At 41.2% G+C, this 12,247-nt stretch overlaps 1 protein-coding gene across 1 annotated transcript in view; it reads right to left on the reverse strand.

The window, feature by feature from the left end:
- Positions 1-12,247, reverse strand: part of TRIM31 (tripartite motif containing 31) — a 29,239-nt gene extending 16,992 nt beyond the window's left edge. The window contains exon 1 of the mRNA XM_018038813.1: positions 11,825-12,247. The gene's annotated coding sequence lies outside the window, so the exon portion shown is untranslated. The remainder of the gene's footprint in view (positions 1-11,824) is intronic.

Raw genomic sequence — 12,247 nt, forward strand, 5'->3', positions numbered from 1 at the left:
TTTCAAAGAAGCAAAGGGAAAAATACTAATAAAGAACATTTAGCCAATAAAATAGGAGGCAAGGGACTTCCCTGGTGACCCAGTGGTTAAGAGTCTGTGCTCCCAGGACAGCGGGTCTGGGTTTATCCCTGGTCAGGGAGCTAGATCTCGCATGCCACAACTAAGACCCAGTGCAGCCAAATTAAAATAAATAATTTAAAAAATTAAAAACAAAACAGGAGGCAAGAGAGTTGGAAGGGGCTATAAATGAGAAGTGTGGGGACTTCCCTGGTGGTCCAGTGGCTAAGACTTTGTGCTCTCAAGGCAGGTGGCCTTGGGTTTGATCCCTGGTCAGGGAACTACATCCCACACGCCACATCTAAAGATCTCACATGCAGCAATAAAGATCAAAAATCCCCTGTGTGGCAACCAAGACCCTGCGCAGCCAATTAAATATTTTTTTAAAAAATAAAGGTCATAAGAAAAAATAAGTAAGAGTAGCTACGAAAAAGAGGAATTATGGAAAAGAATGTAAAAAAAAAATACATGTTGGGGAAAATGACCTCATTATATTATTGATTCATATTACAGAGTCTCAATAGTATGGCATGAATACAAGATCAGGAATAGAGCAGAGTAGAAAGTTCAGAAATAGCCAAAATACAAACAGGTATTTAGTGTTTAACAAAGATCCCATCTCCACTGAAGAAATGATAATTGGAACAAGAAGAAAGCTATTTAGAAAAAAATTAATGGATTGAATGCACTCCCTATACCTTAAACTGGGCTAAATTCAAACAGACATATTTTAAAGCTTAAAAAAAAAATGGAAATATAAAAGCACTAGAAGAAACTATAGGAGAATTATTTATAGTTTCAGAGTGGGAAGGTCTTTATAAATAGGACACAAAATAGACAACATTGATAAATTTAAATGATAAATTTTAAAAATAAAAATGTTTAATAAAAATGTTTCTACATGACAAAATTTATAAAAATAAATTCAAATGACAAATGAAAACTGGGAGAACTATTAATTTGATCCATAGATTAATCAAAGATTAAGAATCAATTTATTTGAAATATAAAAAAGCTGCTACAGGGACTTCCCTGGTGGTGCAGTGGGTAAGAATCTGCCTGCCAAAGCAGGAAACATGGGTTCGAGCCCTGGTCTGGGAAGATCACCACATGCTGCAGAGCAACCAGGCCTGTATGCCACAACTACTGAAACCCGAGCGCCGAGAGCCTGCGCTCCACAGAAGGCACCGCGCTGAGACACTGCAGTGAAGAGCACCCCGCCAGCCACAGCTAGAAAACGCCTGTGCAAAAGTAATGAAGACCCCGTGTAGCCAAAAATAAACATTTAAAACAAAATGCTGCTACAAACCAGTAAGATCAACAATCTCATAGGAAAATGAGCCAAGGCTATGAACAGACAGTTCACAGGAAAGAGAATGCAATTCACATCTAAAACATGTTTAAAACATGTGGAAAATGTTTAAAACATGTGAAAAATTTTCAGCCTCACTTACATTGAAAGAAATGCATATTAAAATGACACTGAAATATGATTTTTTACTTGATAAAAATCCAGGAGTCTGATGACACTGTGATGGCCAACGTCAGGGGAAAAGATTCTTTCATTGCTGGGCCAATGTAAATTGGTGCAATTTTATGGAAGTCAATATTAAAATATGCTTCAAAATTACAAGTGCTTTTGCCTTGTAAGAGGCTTCCTTTGTGGCTCAGTTGGTAAAGAATCCGCCTGCAATGCAGGATACCTGGGTTTGATACCTGGGTCGGGAAGACCCTGTGGAGAAGGAAATGGCAACCCACTCCAGTACTCTTGCCTGGAGAATTCCATGGACAGAGGAGCAGAATAGGCTGCAGTCCATGGAATCGCAGAGTCGGACACGACTGTGCAACTAACTTTCACTTTCTTTTCACTTTACTTTGTAATTCCCTTTACCACTGTACCTCAGAAATTTATTTATCCTATAGATTTACTCACACACCTAAAATTAGTGTGGATTTGTGGCAATGTTTATATTAACAAAAGACTGGAAACAACCCAAATGCCCATCAATAGGAAAATGTTTAAATAAATTACAATCCAGCTTTATACCTGAATAGAAATTAAGAGTGAGGAAGTTCTGTATTTATAGATAGAAAAATATCACCAAGTTATGTCATTAAGTGGGGGAAAAAAAACAGTGATGCAGAATAATGCATGTATTATGAATCATTTGGATAAAATTCTTATTTTCTTGAACATGAATATAAACTCTCTGGAACAATCATGATCTACTAACATTGGTTGCCTCTAAGGAAGTGGATGACTGGCTGAAGGATGGGGTGGTAGAGACTTTTTACAATATATAAATTTTTTTATTTTGTGAAGGTTTAGCTTTATAAATGCTTTTACGTTTTCACAAAATTGCGTGATAAAAAACAGGCTGAGATTGAACTGTAAATTCACAGAACAATAAAATTAACCAATCAATAAGCATGTGAAATAGTAATCTTGAAAATGCAAAGTTAAAACAAGATATCACTTTATACCTTAGATTAAGAAGTCTGAGAATATCAAACGTGACTAGAGACATGGGGAAATGGAGACACCTACACTTTACTAGTGAAAGTATAAATTATAGCAATTTGTTAAAAGTTCAAAATGTGCGTTAGAGTTTAAAATGTGCAGTTTCAGGATTACACTACATAACAATGATGATAATGGAAACATTACTACTACTAATAATAAATAAAAAATAACACGTATTGAAATACCATGTACTAGGCACAGTTTCAAACATTTTATATTTATTAGTGAAATAATTATTTATATAGGGAAGTATTAATGCCACTTTGAGGACAAGTCAACCGAAGTTAAGGGAGATAAAGCAATTATTTCAAGGTTATTTGGTAAAAATGCTGGAATATAAACTTGAACCCAACTAGACTCCAGAGCCTAGGATTCTGCCTAAAAATCATGTGTGTGTGCATTCAGAGGTGTGTATAAGGATGTTAAACGTAGTATTGTTTATAAAATCAAAATATCAAATAAAATCTATATCAGGGCTTCCCAACCACATTATTACTAACATTTTAGGCTGGATAATTCTTTGTTGTGTGGACTGTCCTGTGCACTGTAGGATGTTTGGCAACCTCTTTCTATCTACTTAATTCCAGTAGTATTCCCCCCTCACACCCCTGTCCCAATGTGACAAACAAAAGTGTTTCCAGACATTACCAAATGTCCCTGAGGGACAAAACCTCCAGCTGAGAACCATGGATCTGTAAGTATTCATATGCCTAGGTCTCAATAGTGAGGCCATTCATATACATTTAAAAACACACAAAACAGTGCTCCAGATAATTCGTGGCTCTCTCTATATATGATAGCAGTATAAACACATGGATGGCCTGGAAGGATTAACACTAAATTTATGACAATATTTGAGGAAAACAACTAAGAAAATTAAGTGAACAAAAGGAACTTCAAATCTATAACATTTAATTTTATTTTTTTAATTTATTTTTGTAAATACTGTGGCAAAACAGTTACCTTTGTTAATTCTAGGTTATTATTATACGAGTGTTTTTTTCCCTATATTAACTTTTTCAAAATAATTTCGTTTAAAAAGGAAAACTATAAGAAATGCACAGTAGATACAGATATTCAAAGTAATTCTTAAATTCTAAAATTAAAAAAATTCAACCTCTCTACTACTCAAGAAAATACAAATACAACAATTATATAAAACTTTGTACTCATCAGATTGGCCCCCAAAAATGTTTTTTTAATGTTTCAGCTCTCATGAGGATGTGGAAAGATGAGCCCTTCATACGTTGCTGGTAAGGTCACTTATAGGAAAAAATCAGGCAAATGATACAAAATGCAATCAGCTTGTGACTAAAAAGCACATTATAAGAAAAATAATATGTAAACAGGATTTCTAAAAGGTTTTCAGACCTTAAGATAAGTTAAGGACTGTGGAGTGAGAAAGAATTAAAGGCACAGCCAGGAATTCCTTTGTGGTCCAGAGGTAAATAATGTGCCTTGCAATGCAGGGGATGTGCATTCCCTCGCTGGTCAGGGAATGAAGATCCCACACCTGCAGGGCAACTAAGCTCTGTGCACTGCAACTAAGATCAGAGACAGTCAAAAATAAACATTTTTTCTTTTAATTAATAAAGGGATAGCCAACACAGAGATACCCTGTGAATGGTCTCCATAGGAGATACATTTTGCTTAGTTAAAAATAGAAATTGAAAGTAACAAAAACAATTCTGTTTAAAATACCTTAATATCTTTAAAATATTTGCTGAGAGATTTTTCTGGTGGTCCAGTGGCTAAAATTCCAAGCTCCCAATGCAGGGGGCTGGGGTTCAATCTCTGGTCAGGGAACTACATCCCACATGCAGCAACTAAGAGTTCACAAGCCACAACTAAAGATCCCACATGCCACAGCAAAGACCCGGTACAACTGAATAATTTTTTTTTTTTAGTAAATATTTTAAATAATAAAATAAAATGTTTGCCGAGTTGGCAAATTGAATGAGGTTAACCTATGACCCCACTTAAAAGGAGTAAAGAGTTTAAAGTCCTGTATAGAAATCATATCACATAGAGAGCAAAGAAAAATAACCATAAAAATAAATGCATGGGTTGACAGAAGTCAATTTAAAAGTAATAGTTACAGCATTCAATATAACATGAGTCTGAGTCACTCAAAAAAAGAGTTGGATTAAAAAAAACACAACAAAATGTAATGTTCCTTTTCTTCCTTACACTCGTTAAAAAAGATAGCATAAAAATTACATGAAAGATATAGCATAGGTTTTCCCTGGTGGTCCAGCGGCTAAGACTCCACCATCTCAATGCAGGGGGTGCCCAGGTGTGATCCCTGGTCAGGTAACTAGATCCCACGTGCCACAACTAAGACCCAGTACAGCCAAATAAATAAATAAATATTAAAAGATATAGCATAAATGCAGAGATATTTAAAGGTTGCTATGCTAACAGAAATAGAAAAACCCCAATGGCAGGCTTATCTCCCTCTTTCAGGAGAAACTGCAGGCTTCCTAAACAACTCGACTCCAGATGAAGTACGAGCAAGGACAAGCGAAGAAATCAAAAAGACCTGGTCTTCACTTGACTCATTTACCTAAAGCGATTATAAAGTATTGGATTGACCTGTAGGATGGCTAATATTATGTGTCAATAGGGCCAGGCTATGGTACCCAGACATTTGGCAACATCAGTCTAGATGCTGTTATGAAGGTATTTTTCAGATGAGATTAACAATTAATATTTAACATTTACATTTAAGTAGATTTTTTGAGTAAAGAAAATTACCTTCTCTAGTAAGGGTGGGCCTCATCAATTAGTTTAAGGCCTTAAAAGAGAAAAATTTCCCTTGAGAAGGAGAGAATTCTGACTCCAGATTGCCTCTAGCTGCAACATCAACTCTTCCTTGGGTCTCCAACTTGCCTGGACTGCCCTGTAGAATTTGAACTTGCCAGCACCCACAGTCACATGAGCCAATTTCTTGAGGGAACTTAGCTGTCCAACCAGGGATTGAAGCCACGACAGTGAAAGCACCAAGTCCTAACCACTGGACCACCAGGCAACTCGCAAGTCAATTTCTTAAATCTCTGTCTCTCTACACATGAACTGGTTCTGTTTCTCTGGAGAATTCTAATACAGTCTACCCTCAGCTCATACCCTCCATAATTAGGCTACCTGGGCAGTAAATGACATCAAAAGAAAACTGGCAAGAAGAAGTAAAAATATGGTTGCAGCTGAGGATCTAAACATATCCCTAGCAGAAGACATCAGACTTTGTAATATTTTGTACCATAGAAGTACTGTGCTTAGAGCTGAGCACAGAGTTCTTCGTAATTCCTCACTCTGAGACACCACAGACTGGACTTTCTTCCAGGAGGATGCTAGGATGGTGAACAGCTTCGAAATCCAGTCGCAGTAGATGGGGGTGAGGATCTGGCATTGGCCCAATGAGCCTTGGGAGGACAGGAAAGCTACTTTCTGAACGTTAGGAAAATTGAAGTGAATGTCCACCCCTCCTGTCTTTCAAGCAGATTGTAATGAGCCAAATTACATCCACCCAAATTTGTATGTTGAAGCCCCAACCCTTAGTACCTCAGGAGGTGACTATCACTTTGAGACAGGACCTTTAAAGAGTGACCAAGTTAAAATAAGACCATTGAGGGGGGCCTAAGCCGACAGGTGTCCTTGTGAAGAGAGACTAGGACACACAGAGACATCAGAGATGCTCTCATGCAGAGGAAAGGCTGTGAAGCTGGCCAGTGGCAAGCCAAGGAGAGAGGCCTCAAAGAAAACAGCCTGGATGGTGGACTGCTAGTCTCCAGAACTGTGAGAAAAAGAATTTCTTCTGCTTGAAGCCATGCAGGTGGTGGTATTTTGTTATGGCAGCCCTAGCAAATTAATACACTGATACACAGATTAATGCCCATGTTGCTGTAAAGCCCACCTTACACCTCACCCCTAGCTCTGAGTTGCCAATTCTGTACGAGGGGTCTCCCTACCCCTCCCACCTCCCATGGGACACAGCAGCACTCGGGGCTGTTCTTCTTCCATTCCAAGCTCTAGGTGGGACATGAGCTGGTTCAACCTCTCTGAACTGCATGTTGGCAACATATACTAGATAAAATTCTTTAAAAATGCACATAAGATCTTTAGTCTCAGCAATTCCATGTCCAAAAATTTGTCCTACAGATACTGAGTATTTCTATACGCGCCAGGCACAGTTCTAGGACTAGTGATAGTGACAAAGCAGACAAAAGCCCCACTCACAGAGAAGAGCCCAGCAAATTAGCTAACCAAACGAATTATACATTAAGGGGCAATACATATTATGGAGAAAAGGCAGGAAGGGGGCGTTTTCAATAGGTGGTCAAAATGGGCCTAGCTGCATCCTCAGCGGTGTCCAACTCTCTGCAAACCCCTGGAGCAGGTTGCGATTTCCTCCTCCAGGGGATCTTCCCCACCCAGGGATTGAACTCTTCTGCCCTTTTCATCTTCTGCATTGGCAAGTGGATTCTTTACCACTGCACCACCCTGGAAGTGCAAAACGGGCCGAACCAATGCAATGATAATCAGGCAACAATTTGAAGGCAATTAACAGCAAATTGTAAACAGTTGCTATTGCTGGTTGGTGGAATTATGGCTAATTATTTTCTTTTTTACTTTTCTGTACTTACCAAATATATTACAATTAATGTATTTCTACACGGTAGGGGAAAAACCCCAAATAAATATTTTTATAAAGCCATCTTCAGTCAGTCCTGTTTTCTACAGGACAAAGTCTAAATTGCTGATGTTTAAAGGCCTCCTCCCTTCTATTTAGGCTTATCTTTAGTGTCTCCTCAAGATAAACTGTCTTTTCCAGTAAGGCTGATACTCTGTGACCCATATGTGCCAGTAGGATTGCCAGATTGAGCAAATAAAAAGTACAGGCCAGCCGGTTAAATCTGCAATTTCAGATAAACAATGAATACTACAGTGGCAACCCACTGCAGTATTCTTGCCTGGAGAATCCCATGGACAGAGGAGCCTGGTAGGCTGGAGTCCAAGGGGTTGAAAAGAGTCGGACTCGACTGAATGACTTCACTTTCTTTCTTAAGACATTATGAAATCATCTGAAATTCAAGTTTAACTGAGACACCTGATTTCTAGCTGGCAATACTACATGTGTTCTTTCCTCATCTGCTGGAATAATCTTTTCTCCATCTTCCCAAACCTTTCTAATTAAGCCCAAGGGTGGGGAGGAGGAAGAAGAGATGGGTGGAACAGAAAAGCTCACCTATATAAGCTCAGTCAGCTCCTATATAAGGTAGTCGGGGGGGTGAGTGTGGGCCAAGTGAGGGGCTCCCCCTTTACTTGGACTGGTGATTCTCCAGTAGATAAAGAATGCACCTTTGATCGGAGGGCCCAGACCCTGGAGTCAGGTAAAGAGATGAAAATGCCAAGGCTCTCAAATTCTCTCCCCAAAAGAAACTATTTTAGTTTAAAGGACATTTGTTCCAATCTTTGCTATTTTAATCCGGGTAAAATATCCTTAGTAACTTTTTTTAACCTAAAAGTGTTAAAAAAAAAATTACATTGCAATGCCTTTTTTTTTTAGATGTTGAATAACTTGAGGCTTTTTAAATGGACAGCTTTTGTTCCAAATAAGAATACATTTCTATTTGTCTGACCCACCCATTGTCACCCATCCCGTTCATTAGCTCCACGGGGACCTGAGAGCGCCTTAAAGTTGATCTGAGTCAGATTATTCAGTTGACTCAGAGATTCTGCTAAGTCTGCAGGGGGAAAGTTGATACTCCTCTCTCCTAGGAGACAGCAAGGTACTCTGGCCCAGACCTGACACAGAAGAGCTGCGACGCCCAGGCTGCCAGAAACCCTTGGGCTAATCTCCAGCAACTCCAGTCCGCAACAAATCTAACGCTGCCTGGCTGCTCCAGTGAGTCCAAATCACAAGACAGATGGGGAAGCAGCTGGATGAACACCCAGGACAAATTCTAGAAAACCCCTCCCAAATCCACACGGTAGAAAAAAATTTCCCCTTAAGACAATTGGAACTAAAAGTCCTTACTCATGTCCATCTTGATCACCTCAGCACTTAACCTGGTGCAAGATAATTTTGCCATATTAAACTGAACCAATTTATAAGGGTTCTATGTACTGACATGACAAAGATAGCTAGGCTATAAAAGTGAAAAAGAATATTATTTGGCAGGCAAAATTTTGCTTTAAAGGGGGAAAGTACAAATATATATACGTTTATATATATATATATATAGTATAAATACACTTGTATTTACTTCCACCTACATAAACATTGAAACCGTTTACTTAGACTGGGACTTGAACTCACTTGCTGGGACTTGAACTCACTTGCTGGGACTTGAACCCAGCCAAAACCCAGTTTGGGACCGAACCCACATGGCTGGGATGCAAACCCAGCCAAAACCCTGCTTGGGACTTGAACCCACAATCTTTTAATTAGAATCATTCACCCGATATCTGGACTTACTGAGGTTCAGGTTCTTTGTGTCTCAGCGCAGAAGGAATTCAGCGAGAGGCAAGGTGATAGGATTTACTAACATAGGACGCTTGTAAGAGATGCAAGCGGGCAGGTGAGGTAGCTCTGCCCTGAATTGAGTGGGCTACAATTTATAATGGAAAAAGGGAGAGGGGGAAAAACCACTTTCTTCAGATAGACATAGTGCAGACATTAAGGCATTAACTTCTCCTTCATATTAGGTAGGAAATTGTCTGACCCTCTGAGGTCAAACTAGGATTATTGTATTAGTAGAAGGGTGGTGGTCTTCCATCTAGTGGCCTCCGGCATATCTTGTGGTTTTGTTTATGGTTTTATAATTAAGCACGACTGCTTCATTGAATAATGTTCCAACAGCTTTTTTTGAGCCACCACTGACTTACAAAGGCCTCCCAAAGTTTCCTAGGTTTCATTCTCTATCTATAGGCCCCTCTGGGGACTTCTACAACTACTTGTATAACTATCCTATTCTATCCCTATCAAAACGATACACAAGAAACTAATAAAAGTGTTTACCTGTGGGGCAGGGGTGGGGGTGGGTAGTGGCAGATGAGATGAATAGGGGTGGATGGTTGCAAATCTTGTACATAGCTCTTATACACTACTTTTTGAACCAGATAAATGTACAACCCTTACAAATTATATAGTTCAAATTACATGCTTTATTTTTTTGTTTATGTCATTCTGTGATATCAAAAGCTGAACTGGAAACAGGAACTACTGTCTCTAAATCTGTGTGATCTTCAGATAGACCAACAAGAGTACGACACTTGAGTTTCCATGACTTCATAACTTTAGTACCCGTGACTCTCTCAGGCTAAAGTTATTTTTTTTTAACATCTGCTATGCCACTTATTAAAATTCCTGCTTCTCTGCCAGATCTTTCAAGTCTGGCTTGTATCTCCTTGAACACAGCACACACAAAGTCGTTAGTCTCTGCCAGTAAAGGCAGTGTCTGAAATCCCTGTGCGTCTAATTCTGTCGTCCCTGCTTTCCTTACTGGTGGGGTTTCTTGTCCCACTGGTGCCTGGTTATTTTTGCCTGTGTGCTAGATACATTTGAAGACGTATTTGTAGAAATAATTCAAAGCCTAGGATTATGTGAGCTTCTTCCCAGAAGGATTCTTTTTTTTTTTTCTTTTTTTTGACGCTGCAGCCTAGAGTCACCTTAAACAAGTTCAACACTTGATATTTTGGGGGCTTTGGGACTCTATTTCTAGTTCCGTAAGCCTTTAAAGGCTGTCAAAAACGCAGTCTGGGATCTCAGCAACATGCAGGACCAGCAAATGTTCCCAGACAGAAGCAACTTTTAAGTTCTGGGCTCAGATCCACAGATTCCTTTCCCAAACTTTGGCCCAGCCATTCTTTAATGGCCCTTTGAATTTTTAAGATACTTGAAAAATATTTTATCCAGCTTTTTCAGTTATCTTCACCTGGAAGAAGTCTGAATTACTCAGTCCACTGATAAGAGCAGAAAACTTTCTGACTCAGGCCTCAGTTTTTGCAGGGGGTTGCTCTTCTCTGAACCTTAGCTTTCAGAAAATGAATTTTCCTCTTTTTCCCCTTTTCCCTTTAGTAATAAAGTCTATATGGACTTTTCTTGCTGGTGCACACACACATTGCCCTTTTACCCCCAGACAGAGCTGAAATAGAATCTTGCATCCTGCACATCTAATATTCCAAAAAGAGCTGGAGTCAGACCAGCCCTCCTTACTAGACTCAGAAACAAAAAGCCTGTTCCTGCATCTTGTCAGGTTGGTGCCTGGAAAGCACGAGCTTTCATGGTGGCTGTGAGCATTCTAGCTTCAGCGCAACATAAGGAGTCGCACCGCATACAGCATAAGGGCCCCTGATAGGTCTCAGTTTGCAGACCAGGATGTGACAAGGAGATTGGAGCTGCAGCCAGCTCTAGAGGCAGAAGAGGAGCCAAACAGAAAACTCTCAGAGAATGATGCATTTAAAGTTTGTAGCCTAAGGTTTCTGCAGGCCTCACTTCTAAACAAAGTTTTTCCATTCCATTGGTTTGGGGTGAGCTGTGTGCCCAGAGCGCTTGCTAAATGGGTCGGCATAGGGCCGTCTGGAAGGACTGAGGGTCCTGTAGGGGAGAAAGTTCCGAGGCCGGTTTTCTGAGGCTGCCTCTGTTGTAGGAAATCAAGTGTTAATCCTCCCACGGTCAGCCACTTACAGTACATGCTTTTGGTCACCACTCTCAGGGGTCTTCGGGGTCCGCCTTTCAGAGCCTTCCGTTTTTGCACGGGCAGAATGGAGATGACTCCTTGGCAAGAGGTCGGAGGAGCGGAGGACCGAAGTGAGGCACCCACGCCGGCACCCTGAAATCCGCAGGGTCAGGAAGAGCCAGGAGCAGGCGCGCGGGGACTCAGACCACCCGGGGGTGATGTGAAAGGGGAAGCTGGGTGCTGGCCGCGGCGACCCGCGGAGTGAGCGGAGGAGCGGCTGGGCCGGGCGCGGCCAGTGGGGCGGCTCGGGGAGCCGTCGGGCACCGTTGGGGTGACTGGGCCGAGGACCGCCGGTGAGCGCGCTCTGGAATGAGCCGGGGCGCGCGGCGCGCACCCGCCCCCACCTGGGAATGAGCGACAGCGTTTTCAAAAAAGCAACCGATTTGGCGGTTAATCCTGATAACACTGTCTCAGTTGAGGTGGATTTTGTTTTAATTCCAAAGCACATGTTTGACCAGGAAAGCCACTCCCTCAAAAAAAAAGAAAAAAAAAAAAAAAAAACCTGAGAGATGGTTGGAAACACGTGAGGGCTCAGTTGCCTGTTGGTGAAAGTGAAAGTGAAGTTGCTCAGTCGTGACCGACTCTTTGCGACCCGGTGGACTGTAGCCCACCAGGCTCCTCCGTCCATGGGATTCTCCGGGCAAGAATACTGGAGTGGGTTGCCATTTCCTTCTCCTGTTGGTGAAGGTTTTCTGCAAATCCCGAGGTCCAAGCCTCGCTTCTGGAATTATGGAATCGCTGCAAAGAGAGGAACCCAACCCACCTGAGCACGCGGAGCCTCGGCCCCGCCCCGGGGACGGTTCTGAACTTGTCGCAGGGACTTCTGAGTGGGCTGGCCGTCGGGCACTCTCGCCAGGGCGGGGACTCGCCATCTCACCTGTCACTCTGTCCGCGGAGCCTCGCCACCCAGTGCTCCCGGGCAACT

The sequence above is a fragment of the Capra hircus genome, chromosome 23 (assembly GCF_001704415.2).
Source record: "Capra hircus breed San Clemente chromosome 23, ASM170441v1, whole genome shotgun sequence".
In the NCBI taxonomy this organism is placed as follows: Eukaryota; Metazoa; Chordata; class Mammalia; order Artiodactyla; family Bovidae; genus Capra; species Capra hircus.